The 16,019-nt window shown below is 44.4% G+C and overlaps 1 long non-coding RNA gene across 3 annotated transcripts in view; it reads left to right on the top strand.

The window, feature by feature from the left end:
* The window catches only part of LOC138565929 (uncharacterized), a 263,794-nt gene that overhangs the window by 221,892 nt on the left and 25,883 nt on the right, over positions 1 to 16,019 (top strand). For 2 of the 3 annotated variants that reach the window (XR_011301714.1, XR_011301713.1), the window contains exon 2: positions 1,645 to 1,896. This is a non-coding gene — a long non-coding RNA (uncharacterized lncRNA). Of the gene's footprint in view, positions 1 to 1,644; positions 1,897 to 7,181; positions 7,288 to 16,019 lie in introns of those variants that run through there. The other variant, XR_011301712.1, reaches the window with a different exon arrangement.

Here is a 16,019-nt window from a genome sequence, read left to right as displayed (position 1 = left end):
TCTGCCTCTCCCAATGATGTCTCCCAGGCAATGTTAACTCTCCAACCAGCGTTCAATAGTTGCACCCAGATGATGTTTAGGCAGCAGTCCTGGCAAAGTTAAATTCTGCCACCCACTTTCAGCATTCACCCAGATGATTTGTTGGCAGTTCTTTCTAACTATTCACCCAAATGGTTTTTAGGCAATTCTCCCTTTTTCCATTGTGAAAGGTCTTTTTACCCTCAAGACCAGACCTCTAAAATATTACAATCAGGAGGTGTTAATGTATTAGCCTTGAATTCTCAATGGACCCATATGGTTCACTCCTCCTCAAGGCACAGCCCTTTCTCTGCTCTGGGGGTTCTGATGCTTAAATCCTGGGAAGAAGAAACACATCTACTTGTATTAACATTTTGTACAGATGTCATTTTGCACTGAAAAACTCCTAAGTGACAAAAACATAGATTTTACAAATAAACATAACAACGTATACTTTTTTAGATTCAGCTTATCATGGTGGACTCATTAAAATCACCCCTGTGTCGGCAGGAGATTGCAGGTCTGACCAGTGGTTACTTTACTCACAAATAATAAAAGTTATCGCCACATTTTACGGACATTTACATGATCCACTAAGCAACCACCTCCCTAGCATTGGCCTTGTGACATTTTCTGAGGAGCTAGAAATATTTTTAAGATTGTTGTAGCGTTTCCAACACTCACATTTTTATGGAAGTGGTGGCAGCCAAACCACCTCGGGATAAGCTGTAAAATGATGTCACATTCCTGTAAGCATCATGGTTCAAAGGTAAATGGGTAAAATGTAATTCCTAATGTAAACCAATGGTCACCTAATTACATATATATAATTCAGAACATCAAACAGCCCTCAAGTTTAATTTCTTATCTGGGGATTCAGTTCTCTTGAAACATATGCACCAGGCTCGGCTGCTACATTGCTGACTTAAGCCTGGGGTAAAGTCATTAGCCTGTGTACTCTCAAGGCTAATGGGTGACCGGTGGCTTATCTGAAAGAACATGCCCCAATAACATCTTCTTGGCCTCGGAATGAATGTTCTGAATAGAAACTGGGCCCTTCTCAGAAAATAGAAATTTACAGTCATGCCTCTAGAAATAGACACTTATATTTGTGAAGGTTATTCAGTGTTTGCAAATATCCGCTTTTACATGTAGAATAAGCCCTTAATTTTTCTTGGCTTCATCAATCACATGCAAGGCGCAATCAGTATGTGGATTTCTCTTTATTTGAAATAGCAGTATGACATGTGGCAGATGCGAAGAAATCCTGCCTTTTCAGTTTAGCATTCACAATGCAATGAAGGGTAGGCCTTTGGTTTTTAGTTCTTTGTTATTCAGACAGCATTTGTATGTGGTAGATGAAAATTAAAGGCAGGTTTTATTTTTCATATGTTCTTTGCTTCCACTACAGAAGAACACAGTTTAAATTCACTAGGCACATTAGCAGTGTTGAAGTTTTAAGCTGACTGTTCACTCTGCCAGTATGCCCTCCCATTACAAAAAGATATTTCTGCACATGTTTGTCCTAACCTGGCCTCTCAGTTAATTTGATCCTGGGCTGAATGTATCTGTTAACTGTTAACTGTTAATGAGAACTGATATTGTCGATGGACAAACCCCTTACAGGCAATTACACCAACCTGGTTGGATGGTTGACACGGAGGCAGCAACGGCAGATGTCAAGAGCCTCCCGGAGGATCCTGCACCTCCAACCGAGACTGAAATGCCAACGGGGAAGAGGCACAAACCCCAGGGAAACCCTCTGGGGAAAAAAAAACCTGGAAGAAGTAGATGAAGCTTCTCGGGTGCCTGGTGTTTCTTCACGTAAGAAATCCTTGCTGACAGAGGCTCAGTTTCTACTGGAATAAGAAAGGACAGGTAAGTTGCGTATGAGAATGAGAGTGTGGAAGCAAAGAATGCAGAGGAAAGGGAATTCCTTACGAGATTCCAACACTGTCTGGCCTTAGACTGGAAGAAGAGGAGCACAAGGTAGAATTATGCCTATGTACCTGAACTCCGACAGTTTTGCAGGTTCCTGTAAAACGGTACCGGAGAAATAGGGAATAGAAAAGAGAAACGAGGATCATAGGACAGGAGACTCACTGTATGAGAGGGGATATAAGTCCTGCAGTCATCCGTCCATTTGTATGAGTGAAGGGGATCGGATGACACTGATGAACTCGGAAGTGCCTGTTGACTCGGACGGAAATGAAAGGGATTGCCCGATAAAGAAACCCTGGGATAAAAGAGAGATACAAGAGGGTGAGTGTAGTAAAGAAAGGCAGCAGGTTAAATCAGAGTAGGAATGACCCTAGGTTCGAACTTACGGAGCATCTCTGTAAACAGTAGCAACGCTTTGAGGAGAGTGTTGAAGATCCTTTAATAGGGTCACGTGACTCGCTACCGACGTTCGCTGATAGCGTGGATAAACTTGACTGCTAAGGCACATACTGCCGGGTTCTGCAGCCCTCCGTATTGTAGAAAGGAGCATAGCTCTGTGTCCCCGTCTCCTATAAAGCATGGACCAACATTGGAAAGGTATAACAGTATGCCCCCTCCTCCTGGGTGGAGAACCCGGCTTCCATGGGTGTAACCGAAAAAATCGTCGCACCAAGAGGGAAGAGTGGACACCAGAGGCAGGTTCCCAAGTCCTTTCATCGGGAGAATAACCCTTCCAGTCGATGAGAAATTGGAGACGACCTCTATGATAACGTGAGTCGCAAATGTTGGCCACTTCGTATTCAGTCCCAGAATTAGTAACTACCGGGGGAGGTTTAGGTTTGGCAGAGCGTAAGTACTGATCCCTGATGGTTAGCTTCAATTGGGAAAAGTGAAAAACCAGATGAATCCTGGACCAAGAGGGTGGCAGGGCCAACCGAACTGTGGCAGATCCTATCATGGATAATATTTTGAAAGGACCATAAAACCGAGGAGACAATTTGGAAGGAACCAAACGTTTCAGAAGGAATTGTGAGGACAACCAGACATAGTTCCCACACTCAACCTTGGCATCGCCCAGCTATGTTTGTCCGCATACAGTTTGGCTCGGTCTTGGGCCGCTTGGAGAGCTAATTGGGCGAGACGGTGTCCTGTCTGAATGTCCGCTACGAGACCGTCGACACCTGGGAAACGAGAGGAAGTTGCTGAGACAGTAGGTACAAAGGATGGATGGTATCCATATGAGCAGTAGAATTGACTAGTCTTGAGAGAAGAGTGTTTAGCATTATTGTAAGCAAATTCAGCGAATGGTGACAGGTCCTTCCAATCATCTTGAGCTGCGGACACAAAACAGCGTAAGTAGCCTTCCAGAGTCTGGTTGAGGCGTTCAGTCTGCCCGTTGGTCTGGGGATGGTATCCTGAGGTAAGGACCCTCTTAATGCCGAGAATGTGACATATTCTCTTCCAAAACTGTGAGGTATATTGAGGTCCTCGATCTGATACTATGACCTCGGGTAGACTATGACAAGAAAATACTTCAGATAGGAATAATGAAGCCATTTGAGCAGCTCCGGGAATTTTGACTAAAGGAGTGAAATGTGCTAGCTTTTTCAAGTAGTCTATGGTGACCATAATGGTCGTGTATTGAGAGGAAGGAGGAAGATCCACTATGAAATCCATAGATATCATTTGCCAAGGTCTTTCAGGTATAGGCATACGGGTGAGTAGCCCAAAAGGAGAGGCTCGGGAGGATTTGGACTGAATACACGTTGTGCATGCACTGACATAATCCTGAACATCAGTATGAACAGTAGGCCACCAAAAATGTCTCTTCACGAGTTTTAGAGTGGTCTGAACCCCCTGATGTCCAGCAGCTTTAGAATCGTGACACATCTGAAGAACTTCTGTTTGCAGGGAAGCCGAGGGAATCAGAACTTGTTCCGCATGAAAGTATAATTCTTGATTCTTACTAAGGTAATGAGTCACCGCAAGCTCCTCGCACAAACGTTGATTTCTGATAGTTTCTTGTTTGAGAATTTGTAGGAAATCGGAAACAACTGCTGTAAATGTTGCTTTGGGGAACATTTTCTCAGAACAGAAACGAGAGGTGTGAGGTCTCTTCCGAGACAGGGCATCCGCCCTTAGATTTTGATTCCCTGGCAAGAAGGTGAATTCAATCCGATAAGGTAAAAAGAAATGAGCCCATCTCGCTTGCCTGCTATTAGTAGTTTGTGCATGTTGTAAGGCCTTTAGGTTCTGATGATCTGTGCGGACTTCTATTGAGAAAGGTGATCCTAGTAATAGATGCCTCCATTCTTCAAAGGCTCTTTTAATGGCCAGTAATTCTTTTTCCAGAACAGAGTAATGTTCTTCAGAGGGGGAAAAAGTCTTTGACAAATATGCTACAGGTCTTTCTTCTCCTTGTTCAGTTCTTTGTAGAAGAACGGCTCCCAACGCATGTTGAGAGGCATCGGTTTCCACAATAAATGGACGTGATTGGTCAGGATGGAGCAGAATAGAGGCGGAGGTGAACATCCTTTTTAAAGTCTCAAAGGCTTGTTGCGCTGGCGAATCCCAAGAAAACACTGTATCTTTCTTCAGTAACCGAGTGATGGGAAGGATTGTTTCAGAGTAACAGGGAATAAACTTGGAATAAAAATTAGCAAACCCAATAAATCTTTGAATTTCTTTAATTGTGGTTGGGGATGGCCAATCTAAGATGGCAGACACTTTTCCTGGATCCATGGAGATTCCATTGTCGGAAAGAACGAATCCGAGGTATGTGATTTGCGTTTGGTGAAATTCACATTTCTCTGCCTTACAGTATAACTGATTGTCTTGAAGGCGATTTAGGACGATGTTAACATGCTCGATGTGTTCCTCCAAATTTGTCGAGAAGATCAGAATATCATCTAAATAAACGATGACAAAATGGAGAAGGAGGTCAGAAAACAGATGGTCTATAAATCGTTGGAACACCGCAGGAGCATTCACCAGGCTGAATGGCATTACTTGATACTGAAAGTGACCAAACGGGGTACGAAAGGCAGTCTTCCATTCGTTACCGGGTGCAATTCTGATAAGGTGATACGCCCCTCGAAGATCCAATTTAGTGTAATAAGAAGCTCCCCACATAGCTTCTAGTATATCTTTTATCAATGGCATAGGATATTTGTCGGGTATGGTAATTTTGTTGATCCCTCTATAATCAATGCATGGTTGTAGTTCCTCAGTGTCCTTTTTAGGTATAAAGAATAATGAGGCTCTGGCCGGAGATTTGGACTCAGTAATCAAACTGTTCTGGAGATTAGCTTGGAGGTATTCTTTCAGAGCACTCTTCTCTTGTTGGGAAAGGACGTACATCCGTCCAAACGGTATAGGTTGATTGGGTATGAGGTCTATCCGACAGTCGTCTCTGCAATGGGGAGGAAGTGAGGGATACTGTGGTGTTGAAAAGACTCTATGAAACTGTTGGTGACATTCAGGAACCACACCTAATTGGCCTATGTAGGGCACAGCATGGGTACCAGTGGCCACAGAGGGAAGATGAAGACCTACAGATTGCTGGGATAGACAGTGGGAGACACAATACTCAGAGCCCAAAAAAAGGGTACCGGCCTTCCAGTTCATAAATGGATTATGAAGGCGTAACCAGGGTAGCCCCAAAATGACAGGAAAATGGGTGGCTCTGATTAGGTCAAAAACTAATGTTTCTTGGTGAGAGGCTATCAAACAAGTCACTGGTTTAGTTTGTTCCCGAATAGGCCCTGAACTCAGGGGGGAACCGTCTACTCCCTGAATGGGGGTGGTAAATGTCTTGGCTATTCTAGCCAACCCATTGTTTGCTGCCCATTGATCGTCCACGAAGTTCCCTGCCGCTCCACAATCCAGTAACGTAGGAATCCCTCGTATAGTTTGGTCTGGCAAGATAATAGTCATGGAAAGAATGATCATAGATTGCTGGTTAGAAGACGGTTCAAGAGATGATTTGATTCTGATAGGGGAACCCTGAACTTGATCTCCTACCGTGGTTCCCCTTATGGCAGGGATTTGTCCTTTCCTGACTGAGGGGATCTGGATTTACAGGGAGGAACTATGGGAAAGTCTCGTAACACATGGGAAGAGGATCCGCAGTATATACACAGTCCTAACGATTTTCTTCTTTCTCTTTCGGTTGCAGATATAGGTCCCCTAACAGAGCCTATCTGCATAGGTTCTTCCGCGGCGCTAGATCTACCGGGAATTGGAATTGGATCAATATTAGAACAATGTCCTTTTCCCCTTTTCTTTTCTAGTGATCGCTCTTGCAGACGATAATCGATTTGCATAGTTAAGGATATCATCTCTGCCAAGTTGGCTGGTCGTGAAACTTTTGATACCTCATTCTTTAGCTCCTCATTAAGTCCCCAGCGAAAGAGGGTCAGCAATCCGTCATCAGGCCACCCAAGTTCAGAGGACAATTGTTTGAAATGGGTGATATAGGTCATTAGGTCCTTGTTTCCTTGTTTAAGTTCCAGGAGTCTTTCCTGTGTGGAGACCAAAATCTCTTGACGGCTAAACATAGACTTGAGGCTATTAGAAAAGGCCGGGTAGGAGTCCAAGATGGCGTTCCCTGATGTGACTAAAGGGGTAGCCCAAGCAAGGGCAGGACCAGTAAGATGAGATATCAGAAAGCCTACTTTATCTTTATCTGTCGGGAAAAAGCGGGACTTAGAGGTGAATTGGACAGTACAGCTGTCCAGGAATTCCTTCAGTTTTTGTGGATCTCCGTCATACTTGCCAGTAGGCAAGGCGACAGGAGGGGTTTCGGAGAATGCACGGGCAACCTGTTGCTTTAACTGTGCATTATCATGTTTGATAGCCTGCATCTCTAAAGTCATAGATTGCATCGCTGCCATGAGCTGCTGCATTTGCTGCTCCATGCTCACAATCACAACCAGCTAACTGGCGTTGCTAACTGTTAACTGTTAACTGTTAATGAGAACTGATATTGTCGATGGACAAACCCCTTACAGGCAATTACACTAACCAGGTTGGATGGTCGACACGGAAGCAGCAACTGCAGATGGCAAGAGCCTCCCGGAGGATCCTGCACTGGTCGGATGGTCGACACGGAAGCAGCAACTGCATATGGCAAGAGCCTCCCGGAGGATCCTGCACCTCCCACCGAGACTGAAATGCCAACGGGGAAGAGGCACGAACCCCACGGAAAACCTCTGGGGAAAAAAAACCTGGAAGAAGTAAATGAAGCTTCTCGGGTGCCTGGTGTTTCTTCACGTAAGGAATCCTTGCTGGCAGAGGCTCAGTTTCTACTGGAATAAGAAAGGACAGGTAAGTTGCGTATGAGAATGAGAGTGTGGAAGCAAAGAATGCAGAGGAAAGGGAATTCCTTACGAGATTCCAACACTGTCTGGCCTTAGACTGGAAGATGAGGAGCACAAGGTAGAATTCTGCCTATGTACCTGAACTCCGACAGTTTTGCAGGTTCCTGTAAAACGGTACCGGTGAAATAGGGAATAGAAAAGAGAAACGAGGATCATAGGATGGGAGACTCACTGTATGAGAGGGGATATAAGTCCTGCAGTCATCCGTCTGTTTGTATGAGTGAAGGGGTCGGATGACACCGATGAACTCGGATGTGCCTGTTGACTCGGACGGAAATGAAAGGGATTGCCCGATAAAGAAACCCTGGGATAAGAGAGAGAGGCAAGAGGGTGAGTGTAGTAAAGAAAGGCAGCAGGTTAAATCAGAGTAGGAATGACCCTAGGTTCGAACTTACGGAGCGTCTCCGTAAACAGTAGCGACGCTTCGAGGAGAGTGTTGAAGATCCTTGAATAGGGTCACGTGACTCGCTGCCCACGTTCGCTGATTGTGTGGATAAACTAGACTGCTAAGGCACGTACTGCCGGGTTCTGCAGCACTCCATATTGTAGAAATGAGTATAGTTCTGCGCCCCCATCTCCTGTAAAGCATGGACCAACGTTGGAAAGGTGTAACAGTATCCCACACAAGTGTGGTAAGCTCTCACAAAGAGAACTCCGGCTTAGGCAGCACAAATATGCCATACACATTGTTTGTTGTTCAGTCGATCCTTAATGGTCAGGTGACAAAAAGCATTGCACTCATTCGTTGTCTCCACCTCTTACAGTGGAAAGAGTTTCTTCAATTCCCTGAACTGTATTCCATTGAGTTTGTTGTTTTTGTGTAAGGTGTTTCAATGTCTTCATGAAGGGTAGCGCCCATCTTCTAATTTTATTGCACAGAGATGTTTGTAAATCCTGACCTTTAACTGACATGTTGTGCAGCCAATGCTAAGTCACTTACAAATACAAATGGCAATATAAGTCACAGACACACTTTTACAATAAATGAAATATTTCATTGATACCGTATTGTCAACAAAAGTATATACTTTGATCCTTGCACAAGGGCCACACAACCACTACATGTGCCACACTTATAAAAATGTTTCTTTTTTGTGACTTGATAAATGTAAGTTACATAATACGGATACCTTCCTAAATATCATTTGAAGAAATTCATCAAATTGTGATCCAAATTTAAAATATGACATTGTTTTCGTTGAATTTTAAGAATGAAAAATCTTTGTAAAGAATATTCGCTAACAAATTTGAACTAATTTAATTTGTTGGAGGCTGCGCTATAGCATTTTGTCTGAAAAAAGCTGAATGTAAACAATTGTTAAATGTGTATAACAGTGAACGCTCATACTAACACATTATTTAAATGATAGAAATCATTTTTTTAAATGTATATTGATATTATACAAAATAGTTCTACAGGGTAGTTTTATGAAACCTGGCCCTTCTGGGACATAGATCTGTAGTGTTTCCTGCTGATGATTTTGGTCGCCGTTTTTCCCTTCAGAGTTTTTGGCAGGTAATGTCTACCGCTGAGTCCTACAGCATTCTGTTTCTGGGCTCAATAGCCAATGTGGTAGATTCAAAAATGTGTGGTGGCCCAATGGCTTTAAGGTTTGATTAGCCAGTACCACCCCAAGGTTGGATAGGGTGTGGATACTCAGAAATGTGTAGGCAACATATGGAAAAGGATCAAATTAAAGGGCAAAGATCTGTACAAAAATGTTAACAGCCACAAGCCCCAATCAGGACAGAAAATACTGACCATAGATGTAATTTAATTTCACTTGTATAATGATTGTTGGAATGTGCCCAATTATTATTTTTCTTTTTTTAAAGGGTGATATGTCAACTGTTTATCCACTTTGGCCTATAGCTGCATGGGGGAAGTCTGGGTCCTGTCAGTGACACAGAAGTGTCCATTCCAATACATTGAGCTGGCGCCTTGGGGTTGATGAGCACTGTCAGCATATGAGAGGGATGGAATGCTGCAGCTGTGGGTCTTGCTTTGACCTGATATGGAGCTGCATACCTTTCTACCTGAAGGTGGGACGTATTTGGTGGCCAGTGTAAAGCATCTGTGATGCCATGAAAGACCTCTGTCTCAGAGGTAGGCACCAGAAAGAAGGGGGGGATATGATGTGGGAGGGCAATTATGGCTGATGGAGGCATGATGTACACATGTCTCTGCCTTTGTAAGCTGAGGTCATGTGACATTGGTCTTTTTGCCTGCCTGCTAACTCACCGGCCCTATGCTTGTGCTCCCAGTAGTGCCCAACATTTCTGTGACACCATTGTTAATTTCCCACCTTTCTGTCCTGTTGACCAATTTATTGGCATTGTAACAGCCTAACAGGAGGTCCGGCCATGTTTTGCTCCTTTCATGATGATTATTCTGGTAGCCTTTTGTCCCTTTGGTGTTCTGAGTTCTTGGTAGAGAGGTTATGCCAGGTTGTCCAGCGGTCTTCTGGTTCTGAGTTCAATGGACAGCATGATATATTGAGGGCTAGTCCATTGAGTTTAAGGTACCTTGTTCAATTACATAGGACCACCTCCACCCCATCCCGGTGGTATGGACTCTTCACTTCAGAGATATGTAGGCCATAAATGGAGCAGGATAGGTTTGCGGGGAAATAATCTCTATCCCTTTTTATTTCATGAAAACGAATAAGACTCACACAAAAGTGACTGACCAAAGATGTTGGTTGAATTGTTACACATTCAGAAGCCAATTAATTGTAATTTTTGGCATACACTCTAACTCAAAAACAGTTTCCGCCTTTGCCTAGTTGTCAGTATGGTGATGTCGTTTCAGAACGCTTTTAGTGAAGGGATGTTGGTTTTGAAAACCGGGCCCCATTGGTTCAATTAGTTTAAACAAACTGAGACATGTGTACAGAGGCCTGTGAGATGGCACTTAATGTACTAACCTATCTGTTATAATAAGATGAGGACGCAGACGGTGAGCAGACAATGCTAATTCATCCATAGGACCCATATGGAGGGGAGGGGCAAAACACAACCATCCCTGATCTGTTTCCTTCTGATTGCCTTCAGCCAACAAGTCTCTATCAAGCCTTACAAGGCACAGAACTCCATTCATTTCATGCAGAGGACCAACATTCCACCCAACTCCCATCTCCCATTCACCTTCCCAAATAAACATTGTAAAGCTATTGTGACAACTGTGTAATTGTGCCACCTAGTGGGATGCTGGCAAACACTCCACCACCCACAAATCCTGTCTCAGCCTCCTCTAAATGATTCCATGAAACTGGCGGCACTAGCCTGCCTGCGGAATCTGACTCCACATATGAAGTTGGTAAGGTAGGATGCTTGACTGAACACGAAGAGGCATCATCCACACATATCAAGTAATCCCCCTTCTACTGGATCCTAAACCTTGTCATCCACACATCTAAATCATTATACTTCTCAATTTAACCCTTCACCACCACAGAAGAGCCCAGCAGCCTAAGTTCCCTCTTCCTTCCTGACAAGTAAGAGCCGCCCCTGTGAGCCACCCGGGATTTTTAATTCTAACACACTCACCAGATTTGTGAGGCACTTTTCTCACCCCTGTTCTCTTGCTGTATGTACCCCATACCTATCAAAAGCACGTCCACTTGCACAACAGCTCAGGTTGCTAAACCCGCCTGGAATGAGACAAATCCAGCCACTGCAGAGCTAATTCACACACTGACTTGTGACGTAAAAGGCGTGACACCTGTGGCAGATTGAGGAGTAATGCTCGAAGATGACACCATATCCCTCAGCAAAATGTGTCAGTCTTGCCTTGATGCCCCAGCAAGATGCAAGGTCTCTTTGACCACCTTATTGAATTTCTCAACAAGACTGTTTTACTTGGAGTAGTACAATGCAGTGCTTTCATGCTGGACACCATCCCGATTCAGAAATTCTTTGATTACCGAAGACCTCAACTGTAGCCATTATCTATAAAAACAACTGTAGGAAAACCTTCACTTTGGAAAACCTTATTCAGAAAATGCACAACCCTGGCAGGTGCAGTGTCCACGCCTCACTTCACAACTGGCCATTTGGAGTGGTAGTCCATAAAAGGCAAAGTAATCTTGCTTCTAGAGATAGGCCGTTCCAGGGGCCAATGATGCGGAGAGACAATTTGTCACATGGGCTGCCTGACATGGAACTAGCCTCCAGGGAGTCTTAACACTAACATTATCGCTTAGGGCATATGGTAAACCATACTTAACTGCCTCCTCTATTTCCATGCCTACGCCTGGACATCAGTACCATTCCTTCCGATGACTTTTCATCATGCTTCTGCCCAAATACTCATGATTAGCCTTATCCAAAATACAAGCACCAGCTTCTTTTGGAGGGGCAACCACTTTTTCGCTCAGGAATAACAACTCACCAGCCACACTCAGTTCATCACAGAACATCCCAAAGAACTCCACCATACGACCTTGACAACTTGGACTTCAACAGCTCTGCACGCTGTTCTTCTTGACCAATTACATCTTGCTGTTAGGTAGCCCTTCTTTGGTCCATGAAGTTTGGTCCATCACTGCACAAATGGCTACTTTGGCAATCATTGTTTAACTAGCCTTCCCTACTTCGCTCTATGGAGCCTGAAGTGGTGAGACAAACAATCTACAGCTGCAATAATGAGACTAGGAGATTACTCCACCTGTAAATTGTATTACTGGCGCCCAATAGTATACCGATTGATTTGAGGTTACCCATCCTGACCCCTCAAAATTTTTCTGAACAAATGCTTTATGCTCCCTCTTGATTTCAAAAGGAATTCCACACAAAAAACATGACACGTTCTATGACCCACTTACAGCCCAATGCCTCATTTTCGACAGTGGAATAATCTCTCTCTTTCTCGCCGCACTTTGCGAGATGCAAACACCACCACTCTAACCCCTTGTACCACTGCATAAAGGATCACCCCAGGCTCATATTACATGTATCAGTATACACAGCCCTGTTCTGAGGATTGAATATACCCAAAATGTGGGCGTCTACTATAACACTTTTAAAGTAAGAAGAAGCTGTGTTATACTCAGCGGATCATATAACAATTTCTCACCCTTGTTTAGCAAATGTTGCAGCTGGCAAAGCAAAGTCAGTTGTAACCGTAGAATATTCATCTAGCCCCAGGAAGGCCAGCAGCAAAACATTATCCTTTGGAACCAGCACCTTCTCAACTACTTCGAAAAGAGCAGTCTTGGGTCAGATTCCAACTGTTAGTCATTTTGTATCCAGTGTAATTCCCCCCGGCACCCTGAACTTACACATCTGTCTTTTTATCATCAACCCAGTCACCTTCATGGTGTTAAGGACCTGCACCAAAACAGCATCATGCTGCTCAACGTCCTGTGCAATAGCCAACATATTGTCTTAAGACATCTCATGTTCTTCATCCCCTTGAACAGCTCCTCCATAACCCAATGGAAAACACTGGATGCTGAGGCCAAGCTAAAAGGCATCCATTTAAACTTGAATGCCCCCAGTGGCTTAATAAAGAGGTTAGGAGCCTGGAGTCCAGAGAGAGTTCTACTTGGTGATAAGCATTGGAAATATCGATGATCGAGAAATACATCACCTCTTCTAAGAAGGGAAATGTTAAAAGAAGACCATGGCCTCAGGTAAGGTGAGATACTTCTTTATTTTAGTTACTGGTTACTGGTTACAGGCTACAGGTTCAGAGAATACGAAAAGGGTCTCCAATCCAATGGCTTCATCACTTACTCTGAAAAACAGGGAAACACTCCCTCTCAACCACATCCCCTCACCCTCCTCCACATGAAACACATTTATTTATTTATTTATTTTCACATTTATAAAGCGCACTAAGCCCAAAGGCATCAAGGCGTTGTTGCAAACAGGTTTCTCGCACGGCTTTAACAGAATGGATAGGCAGAAAGAAAATGTATGAGGAAGACGTCAGAAGCAAATTTGCACAAAAAGACAGGTTTTGTGTGCTCTCCGGAAAACCCAGCAGAAGGGTTTGGCCCACAGGGCAGGAGACAGGGAGTTCTGATGTTTTGCTGCCAAGGATGGGAATCTCTAGAGCCTCCGGTTTTGGCCCGTTTGAATTTTGGCTGGGTGAGGCGGTGGTCATAGGCTGCTCTGGTAGGCCTGATTGATTCGACTGCCCCGGTTCTCTGGGTTAGGAAGGAAGGAGCAGTGTAACACAGGCATCTGTGTTCAATAAATACAATTATGAGCATAATACGTTCTTTTATCGGGGGCCAATGCACATTTCTTCTGCAGTGGAGATGTGATCCATTTTAGGAATATTAAGTGCTGCGCAGAGAGTATTATTCTGTATAATCTGCATCTTGCGGATCTTAGCAACTGAGGTGTCTGCAAATAGTACAGTAGGCTAGTCTTGATCCAATGGCTGCTTGTGTGATTGTCAGACAGCTGTCAATAGAGAGAAAGGGTATAGAGATGTTGGTCAGCTTTGTCGTGTAGGGGCAGAGGAGGCAATGGAGTTAACCTGGTGGGTGAGGGATAGGGTGGCATCTAGGTAGACTCCCAAAGTCTTCACAGAAGGGGAGACTTGGATTGAGATACCATCGATGTTGAAGAAGGCACAAAAAGGGTTCAGCTTTTTGATCACCGCTGAGGGCCCTACAAGGATGATCTCAGTCTTTTCGACGTTAAGGCACATGTGGTGAGTGGCCATCCTGGCCTGCATGGTCAGGTAGACAGTGTTTAAGGTGTCAGAGTCTTCTGGTTGTTGCCTGAGAGCGTGAGGAGGATTTGGGTATCATCAGCATAATTGGTATACAATATGCCAGTATAGTATAGAAGGTCAAATAGAGTTTTGGTCAATATGTTATAAAGAGTGGGGGGGTGCATGATCCTTGGGGCACCCCACAGGTGATGGGTGCTGGCAGGGTACAGGCATTGTCAGCAAAGACTCTGACTGATCTTTCCTCTAAAAAGGAGGCAATCCAAGCAGTGGCATCAGGAGAAAAAATGACTGTTGAGGGAAGGTGATCACCGAGGATCTTGTGGTCAACAAGATCGAAGGCTGCAGAGAGATCTAGGAATAGGGGAAGGGTCGGCTTTCCCTCATCCCTGATGTCATCTAGCTGAATCTTCAAATTAAGCAATGGTGATTCCATTCTGTGGCCTGGCCAGAATACAGACTGGTGCATTCCCAGAATGCTGTTGGTTTCGAGGTAGTGCTGGATTTGGATATATGCTGCCCTGTCCAAAAATATTCAAGAGGAAGGAAACAGTTGTGATGGGTTGGTAATTGTTGGGGGTCGCCGGGTCTAAGATAGGTTTTCTTAAGCAGTGGAAGTATACAAGCTTCTTTGAGCCAGGTAGGGACCAGGCTGAGGGTGAAGGTGGCATTGATGAAGGAGGCGATGACGGGGCAAGGGCTTCAGAGCAATCCTTAATAAAACAGGATGGGCAGATGCCGCCTTTACATCTCGAGGGATTCAAGCACTTTAGGATGGCGTTCACTTCGGGTACTGTGACATTTTTTAAGTGAAACATGGGGACATTTCACCAGGCAGTTGTGTGTGGGGGTGGGAGTTCTGGGTTGTTGTAAATGTTTGAGAGTGGATGAACAGGAGAACACCACACCAGCCCAACACACAGTCCTCGCTTGTGGGCCAACAGCGGGACAGCAACTACCAAATAGATTACCAGCCCCCAAACATTCCAACTCAATGGCTACCATCACACTACCAACTAGACAATCTTCCCAGTGGTGCACTGCTTTTACTTGCACACCACCAACACATCTCCAGACTCAGTCAAAACACTCCACACAACTGATGCCGAAGACTAAAGTCACAAACATCCCTCTGCACAAACCAAAGCACAGTGAACCTCCCCCACAAGGGTATCAGGCGCCCACTACCAAAATACAAAAGGAATGGAGAGAACCACCCCCACAAGGGTACTGGGTGTCCACCTCCACAAACCAAATGCGTGGGTAAACAACACACAAAAATCAATTTAGGGTAAGAACCCCAAGTTGAAAATAATTATCCAATACAACACTGACTCGGGTGTCCAACACCCCTAAACCACACAGCACAAACAACAACTGACCTCCCACAAACCTGAGATGTCCAACACCTCAACAAACTCCCAACGGCTCAAGTTCACCCAAATCCCACAACATGCCAGATGTCCCACACCCCTATGGCGGCAGGTAGATTGGCCAAAGCCCAAACTGACTGGAACAATTGTACCGCATGCAACAACACTGGCCGCCTCAAACTCAATTGGTGACTTAGTAATCCATCAGATGAGTTTGCATAACAAAACCAACGCACACATACAGCCTCATCCAAACCATACACAGCAATTGAGCACACAGAGGAACATGATAAATGAAGGAATTCCTTGTCCTTGACAAGTTCATGCCCTGAGCCCAAGTCCATAATAAGTTGGTCACCTGTGGAGGCAAAAAGAATAATCTGAAAAAGTATAAATTCAACATTATCTCACATTGTTTTGTTCCTGCTAAAGAGGCCACGTCATCCACATGCACCTACCACCCGTCTCGCACCACTCAAATCACTTGCAAAAATGGACATTGCCTGTATAAAACAATCAGGCCTCACATCACCACTAACTTATGCAAGGCAAAACAATATTAGCGGACAGTGTAAACACTCCAACTTAAAACTCTTCATCTCAATTGACTCCTCT

The sequence above is a fragment of the Ambystoma mexicanum genome, chromosome 2p, assembly GCF_040938575.1.
Source record: "Ambystoma mexicanum isolate Mex_15411 chromosome 2p, UKY_AmexF1_1, whole genome shotgun sequence".
In the NCBI taxonomy this organism is placed as follows: Eukaryota; Metazoa; Chordata; class Amphibia; order Caudata; family Ambystomatidae; genus Ambystoma; species Ambystoma mexicanum.
Note: the sequence above shows the minus strand (reverse complement) of the source record. Positions and strands in the feature narration are given on the sequence as shown.